This window comes from Arvicola amphibius, chromosome 2 (genome assembly GCF_903992535.2).
Source record: "Arvicola amphibius chromosome 2, mArvAmp1.2, whole genome shotgun sequence".
NCBI classification, from domain to species: Eukaryota; Metazoa; Chordata; class Mammalia; order Rodentia; family Cricetidae; genus Arvicola; species Arvicola amphibius.
The window spans coordinates 62,505,671-62,516,558 of record NC_052048.2 but is presented as its reverse complement, the minus strand read 5'-3'; positions in this window follow the sequence as shown (position 1 = coordinate 62,516,558).

Here is a 10,888-nt window from a genome sequence, read left to right as displayed (position 1 = left end):
TGAACTGAGGGTGGGGTGCCACTCTCCCCAAGCACTGCTTTGCAAGGGATGAAAAAGATGAATCCGTGTGTGAGGCTGTGGTAGCTGAAGCCCTGAAGCCAGTGGCCAGCCAGGGTGAAGGAGAGGACTCTGTCTTGCCCTGAGGGGATGGATGGCACTGAGCCTGTGCAGCTTTTGGCTTTAGGCGTGGCCAAGGTTTGTGCCCATTGTCACTGCTCAGGAAAGAGAGACTTCATAGAGACGTAGATTCCTGGTGCAGGAGGCTGTATTGATGGCACTGTTCAGTTTTTGCTTCTGGGCTGTATTCCCTCCTGCTGCCTGACCCCATAGCTGCAGCTCAGCGGGTCCGGCAATGACAGAGATTAGGCCTATGGCCATGCTGCACCCCTTTGTGTCCGTTCCCCACCCTACTAATGTCCGACACACGACCCATCGTTCCAGCAGAGGTGTGGCTTGTGCCCAGCCCAAGTCTGGCCCTGGATTCTGGGTGAAGGATGCTACCTTCTTAGAGAAGCAGGCCAAAGAGGACCCCTTGACTGAGGCCATTAGTTCTATCTCCCCTGGGTGGACACAGATGCTAATGTAAAAGCACTGTTTTCAGCAGCCCACTGAACCGTGGCTTCTCTCCACATTCCCCCAGACTGCCTCTTTAGTAGCCAGACAGGTGAAAAGACTACAGCTCCATCCCACCCCCAACCGGGTGACCATGTCCATACCTTAAGCCCCAGTGCCCTACACAAAGTCCTCTCCCTACACGTGTGAGGTCCACTGTTCCCTCCTGAGGCCTCTCATGCTGACTTTATGGGGGTTTTAGGTTGTGGACTGGCTGAAGCTGCCTGAGAACTGCCCACAGCCCTGTCTAACACAGATGTGGACACTGCCTCTGACCATAATAGTGTATGCTCCTTCCAGACCACCTGAGGGGTGCTCCCTCAAGATTCCGGCCAACATTCTCATGGTGAAAGGGTTGTGGGAAGCTTCCTCAAAGCCTGGCTGCCTCTGGCATGAGCACCAGCTGGCTGACTGCCCCAGCCAGAGGGAGATCCAGGAGGCATTCACACAGCGCACGTCCCAGTTCCAGGCAGCGAGGGAGGACTCCAGAAGTGGAGCACTCACACCCACGCAGGAGATCTCTACCATCTGTGGCAGCTCCTCAGAGGGCGGGGCAGTCCCTTACCCATTCCACAGGGAGTCCCTCTTAAGGATTGTCTTACGGGAAGATTCTACAGAGGGCTCTGGAGCAACGGACCCCTAGCAGGCCAACAGAAGCCCTCTCAGAGCATTCTCTAGTTTAGCTCTGAGCATGTCATCTCTTGGAAGCCACCTGGCACATTATAATTCAGGTGGAGCTGCTCCCATCCCATTTGCCTTCCTTGGCCCCCAGCATGACTCTGGGGACCCCTGAGAACACCACCACGGGTATGAATGCCTGGAAGCTCCAGCAGGGACTCTGTCCCAAGGCTAACTACTGTGTTCCCCACCTCTGCCTGGCCCTGTCTGCAGGCTGCTCTCCCTTTCCAGAATTGCTACTATGGAGCAGGCCAGCATGACACCACTCGCAGAGCCCACTAGGTGCCCCCTGGTTGTCCCAGCACCCCTCCCTGCGTCCAGCCTGCCTCTGAGGAGAGCACAGCTGCTTTCCTTTCCTCTCTCCTTCCTCCATGCCAGGCCTCACCAGAGCTCTTCCTCCCTGCTCCTAGGGAAACCTGCTGAGACTCCCTGTCACACACACACACACACACACACACCCCTATCCAGCCATTTGTCCTAAGGGACAAATATCTCCACCGTATGACTGTGTTCACTGAGAGCACTGCCCTTCCTCAGAATCTGTGTTCTCTGAGGACAATGGCCTTGTCTTGCTTATGTTGAGATATCCAGTTTCAAGAAAGTTGCCTTCAGGTGGAGGGTCCCTGAGAGTAAGAAAGAAGCCTCTCATGCAGGTCACCCAGAGATTCACCAGGGATAAGACTCTGTCTCCCCATCAGTGCAGACTCAAAGGGCTCTCCTGCCTTTATCTCCAGCCCATGGGTTCAATAGAGGAGAGGCTACACGCCCCTGTGAAAGCTGGAGGTCTGCAGAGGCAGTCTGCCCCCCCCATCAGACCCTAGCTATACAAGCCACAAAGCCTAGGACAAAATAAAATGTGAGGGCCTTCAGTCAAGACTGTGATAGCAGGGTGTCGATGGAGCATGGGATCCTGGTCTACTGCCCAAGGCACAGACTCATGGAGGTTCCCACACCACACAGGGGAATAGAAGCTGAGAGAGCAAAGAGAATGTCCAGAGATCTGGAGGTGATCAGGCCTGAAGCAGGACACCCAGGGTCACCTTCCTGAACAACGAGGCATTCATGAACAGCCTGGCTCCAGAGCAAGGCAGGCTGTGATGCCAGGCCTGGCCCGGCAATCTGTGCTCTGAGCTCTGAGCTCTGAGCCCAGCACTGGCTGGCGCTCAAGTGGGAGAAAGTTGATGCTGCTGAGGTAGCCACATGGAAACATCTATTTTTACCCTGGCAGGCAAGGAACAGGTCAGCAATGGAGTAAGTCATGGAGCCGCCACCCGGGGACCAGGGAAGGCCTAGGCAGGGGCAACCATGATAAAGTGAGGCCTATAGAGGTACAGCCCAGAGCAGCTGAGGGCCACACAGGCAGCCCACTTTGCCGCAGTATGCTAGAACTACTGGGAGCCAGCAAAGACATCCCAGGGACAGACCCTAGCAGGGTTGCTGGTACATCTATTCCCCAGCTCAGGTTCACTGACACACACGCTTGCCCTAAACCAGAGTTGGAGACGCACAAAGCTCTGTACTCACCATTCCAGCCCCTCTTCCTTCTTCCCTGAGGATGCTGTGGGTCTTCGAAATTAGAGAGGGCAGAAGGAGGAGTTGGGGGCCTCTCAACAGCACATGACCTTCTCAGTGGCCCTGTGTGGGAATGGTGGCTGGACAGCCCTCACATGTGGAGCTGAGAGAGAATGGCAAAGCCACCTCTACTTGCCTCTCACAGTCAGCAAAAGGCCCCCACCTGTCCCCAACAGTAGGTAGAACACTGTGTGCCTAGGTGCTTACGTTACATAAACCCAACCACACTCACCAAGACCGTTTGTGGCTCTCTCTGACTAATAAAAAAGCAAAGTCTCCTTGAGCAAGGCCAGGCTGGGCTCCCTGCCACTAACCTCGGTCCTTTCTGACTCCTGGCTTCCTTTGGTCCCCTGCCAACACATGACCACACACCTCTGCCTGCCCTGCTAGGCAGCCTGGGGGGGCAGCAGACCACCAAGCCCTCCAGGACAGAAGCCAAGGGAGCAGGAGGTCCTGTCCCCCATTCTGGTGGCCTCTAGGAGCCCTGGACTGTAGAGGAGGATGTCTGTCTTTCCATGGAAAGTTAGCATCCCACTCTGGGAAGACCCTCTCCTCATCAAAGGACAGGCACCACTCAGAGGTCCTGGTCCCACTCCTCGGCCCTTGCCTGGTCCGACACATCTTTAGCATCTCAACAAATACTCCCATAAGGTCCTGAGCCTACAAAACTTAGACACTTTAAACCAGAACCAAGTTCCCCTTCCTCTGTATTGTTTCCCCTTGCTCTGTAAAGTGGAGTCAGAGATCCCGGAGACAGGAGTACTCTGGAAGGTGGAATTGAGCATAAGAAAAGGGAGGCAAAGAAGGTATCTGTCAACTTGCAGCTACTTGGATTCCATCCTACACAGCCCAGGGAGGGGCTGCCATCCACCTAATTGTCCTTAAGACTGGGGTTCTTCTGGGGAGGCAGTGTGCAACTTCCCCAACCTCCTTATAGGGCAGTCCTGCTGGCTTCAGAGGAACAAGGGGAAAGATCTAGGCTTCCCAGGGAAAGGCTCCCTCCTTAGAGGGTTTTTGGAGAGCCTGGGGGCCATCCCCTAACAAGCCCAGCCTGTTCTATAGGGGCCAAGCCATAAACCACAGAGTTCTGAACTTCAGGGGGGAGCAGCGCCTGGCCCCAGCCCCCACCTTCCATCTAGGGTAGGAGGCTGCAGACAGTTTTTACACTTCGAGTTAATGAGGGTCAGACAGGGGCACTCACTGGAAGGAGAGAGTAAATGAGAGGAAGGGGAGTTGGAGGGGTGCAACCGCTGTGGAACAGGGAGGAGAGCTGAACACTTTGTCATAAAAGTCTCTTACAGACACACATGCTCACATTTCCAGCATCGTGTAGGCTTCCCACGCCCTGCAATGGAGGCTAAGAAGAAACGTCTTGGACACGACAGCTTACGGCTGTCCTCCCAGAACTCAGAAAGATCCCCTACAACACGAGGCAGCCCGGACTATCTACGAAGTTCTAGGCCTGCATTGCCAGCAGACATCGTCTGATCACTCCACATGGTATACTGATCACGGAGAGGATGGTTTACAGGAAGAGCAAGAGCATGGTGGGCAGGATGATGGGGATGCAGAGAAGAAAGAGCCTGCAGGGAAGTCCCCAGATCAAAGGAAAGCATCTGCCTTCCGTGCCCTTTCAGGGGATGGCAGAAATTCCCATACCATGTGACTTAGTCAAGGCTAGCCTACATGACAAGAAGCATGGAGGAGCCAGGCACTGGGTAGGTCTATGACACATTAGGCCAGCACAACAGGCTTCTAAATTTTCTGTCCAAAAGAGAGAGGGGATGTGGGGGTGTAGGATGGGATTGGGAAGGAGTCTACTTTCATCAAGCTGTGGCATATGACCAGCTTAGAGAGAAGAGACCAGCATCCTAAGCATACACACGCAAACACACACACACACACACACACACACACACACACACACACACGTGTATGAACCGGTACGGAGGCCAGAGACTGACAACCGGTACCTCCCTCAAATGCTTCCCCTCTTATGTTTTAGAGACAGGGTCTCTCTCGGAATCTGGAAAACAGTGATTGGCTAGGCTGGCTGGCTGATGGGGTCCAGGGATCCCCTGTTTCTGCTTTCTGCAGCATCCCTGAATGCTGGGGTTACAGATGCTGACTGCCATGCCCAGCTTTCGTACTGGGATTCACACTTAGGTCCTCATGTTTGTCCAACAAGCACTTTTTTCAGCTGAGCCATCTTACCAGCCCTCTTGACTGTTGGTACCAATTCACTGTCTGTAGCACTAAATTCTAGACAGACATGTTCATCTACACAAGTACATAATCTTCCCCTCCCCCACCCTTCCTTTTCTCGCCTTTGGCACTCGCATTGAGTCCCTTTGTCCCCTATACAGTGTCGCTTTCTTCTTTCATGTTATACATACATACGATTCTATGTATTTACGTGAAATCTAGGAAGCACAAATGAGAGAAAACACACAGGATTTATCTTTCCAAGTCTGATTTAATTTACTTACTAGGACTGTCTCTGGATGCATCGATTTTTGTGTGAGTGAGAAAGACGTAATTTCATTCTTTATGGCTAGATAAAATTGCACTGTGAAAACATACCACAATTTCGTTATCATTCCTTCATTGACGCTTACAGTCCAGTTTGGTTTTCGTTGCTGTGATAAAACACCCTAACAAGAAGCAAGTTAGTGGAGAAATGGTTTCTTTTTGCTCACAATTCTGGGTCCCAGTCATGGTAGCAGGGAAGGGAAGGTGGTGAGAACCTGAACCAGTGGTCAGGAGTCAAGAGAAACGCACGCAGTTTAGGGTTCAGCCCGTTTTCTCTACACACACAGTCCAGCTCCCAGACCTAGGGAATGGTGCTGCCCACTCTCAGCCTGGGTCTTCTCACACCAACTAATGAAATCAAGGCTTCCTCCCACAGACAACATGCCCACAGGCCAAGATAGTCTAGACAATCCCTACCAGGCGCTCCAGGTGAATCTAGGTGTGGCTAGTTGACAATTAAAACTAGCCACGATACCCACATATGCAGGTAAAATTAAAGGGATGTAATAAAATGTTAAACATAAAATTTTCAGAATAATGGCTCCTTCTGAAAGGAAGGACTGTGGAGGACCATCCTAAGGAACTCTAAAATACAGGGGTATTGCTATGGTGTAGAAATACTATCTTTCCCAGAAATGCGAAATAAATGGCAGGAAACATTCATATTCTTGAACTGTTGGTGTGGAAATTGGTATTGGCTTTACTGCCAGTCTTTAAATCCTATACATTATAAAGGTTCATAATCTATTTATTATGTTGTTGTTGTTGTTGTTGTTTAAGACGAGGTCTTACTATATAACCCCAGATGGCCTAGACTCACTATGTAGACCAAGCTGGCTTCAAACTCACAGAAATGCTCCTGCTTCTGCCTCCTGAGTGCTGGGATTAAAGGTGTGTGCCACCATGCCAGCCTACTCTGTTCAGTATTTAATCAAACAGGTTCCAAGGGAAAATACTAACTTGCTTGCTTCTTTGCTTGTTTGCTTGCTTGCTTATTTGGTTCCCCCCATGTAGCCCAGCCTGACCTCAAACTCAAAACTTTCTGTCTCTGACAGAAACCCAGCACACTGGGTTTGCAGGTGGGGCCGCCACCCCAGGCTACTACTACCATGTATGGTATCTGTGGGAAATTCTCGAATTAAGTGCCAGGGACAGTTCTGGGCAATGGGATTAGTGGCTATTTTATGCTCTGCCCTTTGCTAGATGTTTTCTCAGATTTCTATAATGAACATATATTATTTTTATAATGAGACGAAACCCAATAAAAACTATTTTTAAAAATAAAATAAATAATCTCGCTTGCCCATCTGGAAAGAGTATGTTGTCCAAATCCCAGGGAGGGTTAGAGTGGGCAGTGAAGAGTGTCAACTTCTAAAGCACTTCCCAGAGCCCCAGCTGGGCTCCAGGCAGCCAACCATGGGAAAGGAGACAGCCAAGGGGCTCTATGTTCACATCACCAGTCCAGCCAAGAGTGGATGAGGGCATCCACATGGGTCCCAGCAAAGACCAAGCAAAGCTGTAGGATAGAGCCCAGACTCCTTCTCTGGCTTAATTGGTTACTTTGTGGATCGTGGTAGGGAAGTCATCTCAGTGGGAGACTGAAGCAGTTGGTCACATGGCACATAGTTAGGAGGCCGAGAGGTGAATGCTGGTGCTCAACTCACCCTTCTCCCTTTCATTCAGTCTGAAACCCCAGTATATTGATGCTGTCCACACAGTACACTGGATGGTGCTGTTCATACAGTACACTGGATGGTGCTGTTCACACAGTACACTGGATGGTGCTGTCCACACAGTACACTGGATGGTACTGTTCACACCGTGCACTGGGTGATACTGTTCACACCGTGCATTGGATGGTGCTATCCACACAGTATACTAGATGGTGGTGTTCACACTGTGCATTGGATGATGCTGTCCACACAGTACACTGGATCATACTGTCCACACAGTACACTGGATCATACTGTTCACACAGTACACTGGATGGTGGTGTTCACACAGTACACTGGATGGTGGTGTTCACACAGTACACTGGATGGTGGTGTTCACACAGTACACTGGAGGGTGGTGTTCACACAGTACACTGGATGGTGCTGTTCACACAGCACAGTGGATGGTGCTGTTCACACAGTACAGTGGATCGTTCTGTTCACACAGGGCACGTCTTCCTGCCTCCATGAACTCCATGATCTCGGTAATTCCTAACAGACAGGGCCAAAGATCTGTTTCCATGGTGACTCTAAATCCCATCAAGCTGACAAGCAAGACCCACAGGTTCTACTGGTCCAGAAGTTTAAGGTGAACTACACAAGAGACAGGGGCCACAGATAAGCCTTGGCTTTTCTTGGGTCCTTTGCACATGACCACTTGCTGTGCATACCCTCCCAGGTCAATATGGCTCTCATCTCAGCCACCCTCTGAAAAGGGCAGTCATTTCAGAGGAATATACACACAGCCCATTTTAAAATCTCACCTGGCTTCATCTTTCCACCTATCACTCGCTCAGCCTCCACCTGAAGTCCCCATTCTCAGGCGCCATGACTGGAGCCTTTATTTTTATACAGGCAAGGCTTCCTCCATTAGCTCCAGGTCAGAGCATGGCAGTTACTCCATAAACATCATCAAGTAAAGGCAAACACCGCCTCTGTCATGGGGCCAGTACCACCTCTGCACATTGTTCCCTTGAGTTTTACATTTCTCATCTGAAAACCGGGACTTAAAACAGCTATTTCAAAACCGGGTGTGGAGGTGCAAGCCTGTGATCTCAGCCCTTAGGAGCAGAAGACAGGAGAATCCAGAGTTCAAGGAGATCTTCAGTCACACAGGGAGTCTGAGGCTAACTTGGGCTAGAGAGCTTGTCTCAGAAACAAACAAATTAAAAACAACGGCTACCTACCTGGCTAGCAGTGGTGGCGCACGCCTTTAATCCCAGCACTCAGGAGGCAGAGACGGGAGGATCTCTGTGAATTCAAGGTCAGCCTGGTCTACAGAGCAAGTTCCAGAATGGGTTCCAAAGCTACAAAGAAACCCTGTCAAGAAAGAAAGAAAGAAAGAAAGAAAGAAAGAAAGAAAGAAAGAAAGAAAGGAAGGAAGGAAGGAAGGAAGGAAGGAAGGAAGGAAGGAAGGAAGGAAGGAAGGAAGGAAGGAAGGAAGGAAGGAAGGAGAGAGGGAGGGAGAAAGGGAGGGAGGGATGGAGGGAAAAACATAAAAAAGAAAGAAAGGAAAACAATGGCTGTCTGCTGCCAATGCCAATTAAGCAGCCCCTGTGCCTAGTGCAGGACTGGCTCAAGGGAGCCAGAGTTCCTCCTAAGGCCTACCTACCTTGCAGGGAGATTGACCTCCAGCTTCAGCTTCACCCCCAAATAAAGCAGCACCGGGGGTAAAGGAGGTTGGGTTTCTGGAAGCTCACTAGCCTCTTCTCTTCCCAGAGTTTGTCTACCTCACATAGACAGAAGAGGAGAGGGGAATACAAGATGGAGCTGTCCTATACCTGGCGCTGGGCCTAAGGGCTGCCATAGCAACTCACAGCTACACTTCCCGGATCCTAGTCTCTACTCCTCCCTGCTCCCTCCTCCTGCCTTTCATGTTTAGGGGTGTTCCTTGGGCCCTGATCTCATTCTTGGGGCAATCCGAGTTCTCAGGGATGAGGCCGAGGTTAGGTCTACAAGAACCCCAAGGTGCTGTCTCCACTGCTTACAAGGCCTTCCCAGCGAGAACTTCACTCCAGGGACTTTAGTCTTCATTAGCAACTCCCTGTCAGGATCACTAAGACCATTTGTCCCCACTTTCCTTTCTCTGGACCTCACTGTCTCCAATGTTTACTCAAAACCCACCTGTAACGTCTGCTCTGTCCCTTTAAGAGACAAGCCACGCCCCTTCCCCCCTGCAGAGGCAAGCTGATCTTTAGTTTCCAGCCTGAATCTCTTTCTTTTCCATCTCCCTCTCAAAGAGGTAGCTTCTGTCTCTCCCACTTCTCCCCTTCTCCCCCCCCCCTCTCTCTCCTCCTCCTCCTCCTCATCCTCCTCCTCCTCCTCCTTCTCCTTCTCCTCCTCCCCCCTTCTCCCCTTTCCCCTTCATACATAAATATCCAACCTTACTCTGCATGGTGTGCCTATCCATGTTTCTCTGTCTCTTGCCTGTTGTGTACTCCCTACCCAGGACCAGCTGTCTTCGGAGACCTGCAGCAATGGTCTCATGGCGTGACCCTCTGTCTGTCTCTCCTCATGAGACTTGCTGTCCCATCAAGGTCTCTCACCTACCACAAGACTTATGGATCACTGCAATCACTTGGAAAACTGCACCATTCCTGCCTGGGACTGGCTGCTCTCAGGTCCGGCTGCCCGTTGCCCACCATGCCACTGCTCGGGGACCTGCAGTGTGGTCTTGGGGCCCGCTGCAGCCACTTAGGGATCTGCAGCATTTTACTTAATCTATTACACCACCCGCTCTTCACTCAAAAAAGGAAACTATTTCCATCGATCTATCCACACTTCCCCTTTCCCCGTCTGTCACGCCTACACTAAGGCAGGCGTGAACACAATTCACAGAAAGGGGATCCACAGGGATAGTCTGACCTCTAAGGGACATTCTTGAGCTACTAAGACTAGGACCTTGGTCTAGGAGAGTTTGAAGAAAAACCAGACTCTGCTTACCAGACCCCATGGAGGCCCCTGGGAAGTTTCAGGGAGACAATATACTCCATCTGAGAGACCCATGTTTTCCTCCCTTATGGGTGAGCATATGAGCTGTGAGGCCTCACCAGGCCCCAGGGCCCCCCAGGCCTCCGTAGGGAGCCTCAGCCAGGATTTCTCTGTTGTCTCCTCCACTTCCACACTCCCCCAGGCCTCTAGGCCAGCTTGTGTGCTGACTGGGGAACTAGGGAATGTCTGCCACTCTTTCCTGGATCTGGGACAACAGCAGGGGGGATAAGGAGGCAGATCCAGAAGGGTCCCCTGCCCTGCCCCATTTTCCAAGCCTAGCCACGTACTTCCTTGTCCCCTCATTTCAGTAGCTGGCAGAGAGTCGTAATTGAATTTGCAGCTGAACTGAGAATGAAGAAAGCAAGCACTTTACATGTCTGGGATTAATTTATCCCTGATGACGGCCACATCCATGCACGCTTTTCTGCCTGCCTTTCCAGCGTGTGTTCTGGCTGACAGTGGGAAACACACGCATGCACACACGCTCAGAGGGAATGCTCAGGGTGCCTGACCCTCTGCCTGTGTCTGCCTGTGGTCAGGCCTACAAAGACCCTTGACCAGACATAGCTGACTGACTCCACAGGTCTGCAGCACATTTGAGGTGCTCACAGAATCTTGTGAAATAAGATCACACTGGACTCACTGCAGGAGACGAGGGTGAATGGTAGTTCAGTCTCAGATCTCAGGAGGTGCCCCAGCTCCTTCCCCACGTCCACCACCCTCAGATTAGAGGAGCCCCTCACCTTTCCAGTCTTTTCTGGCACCCAGAGGATCCCAGAGTGTCTCTGTAA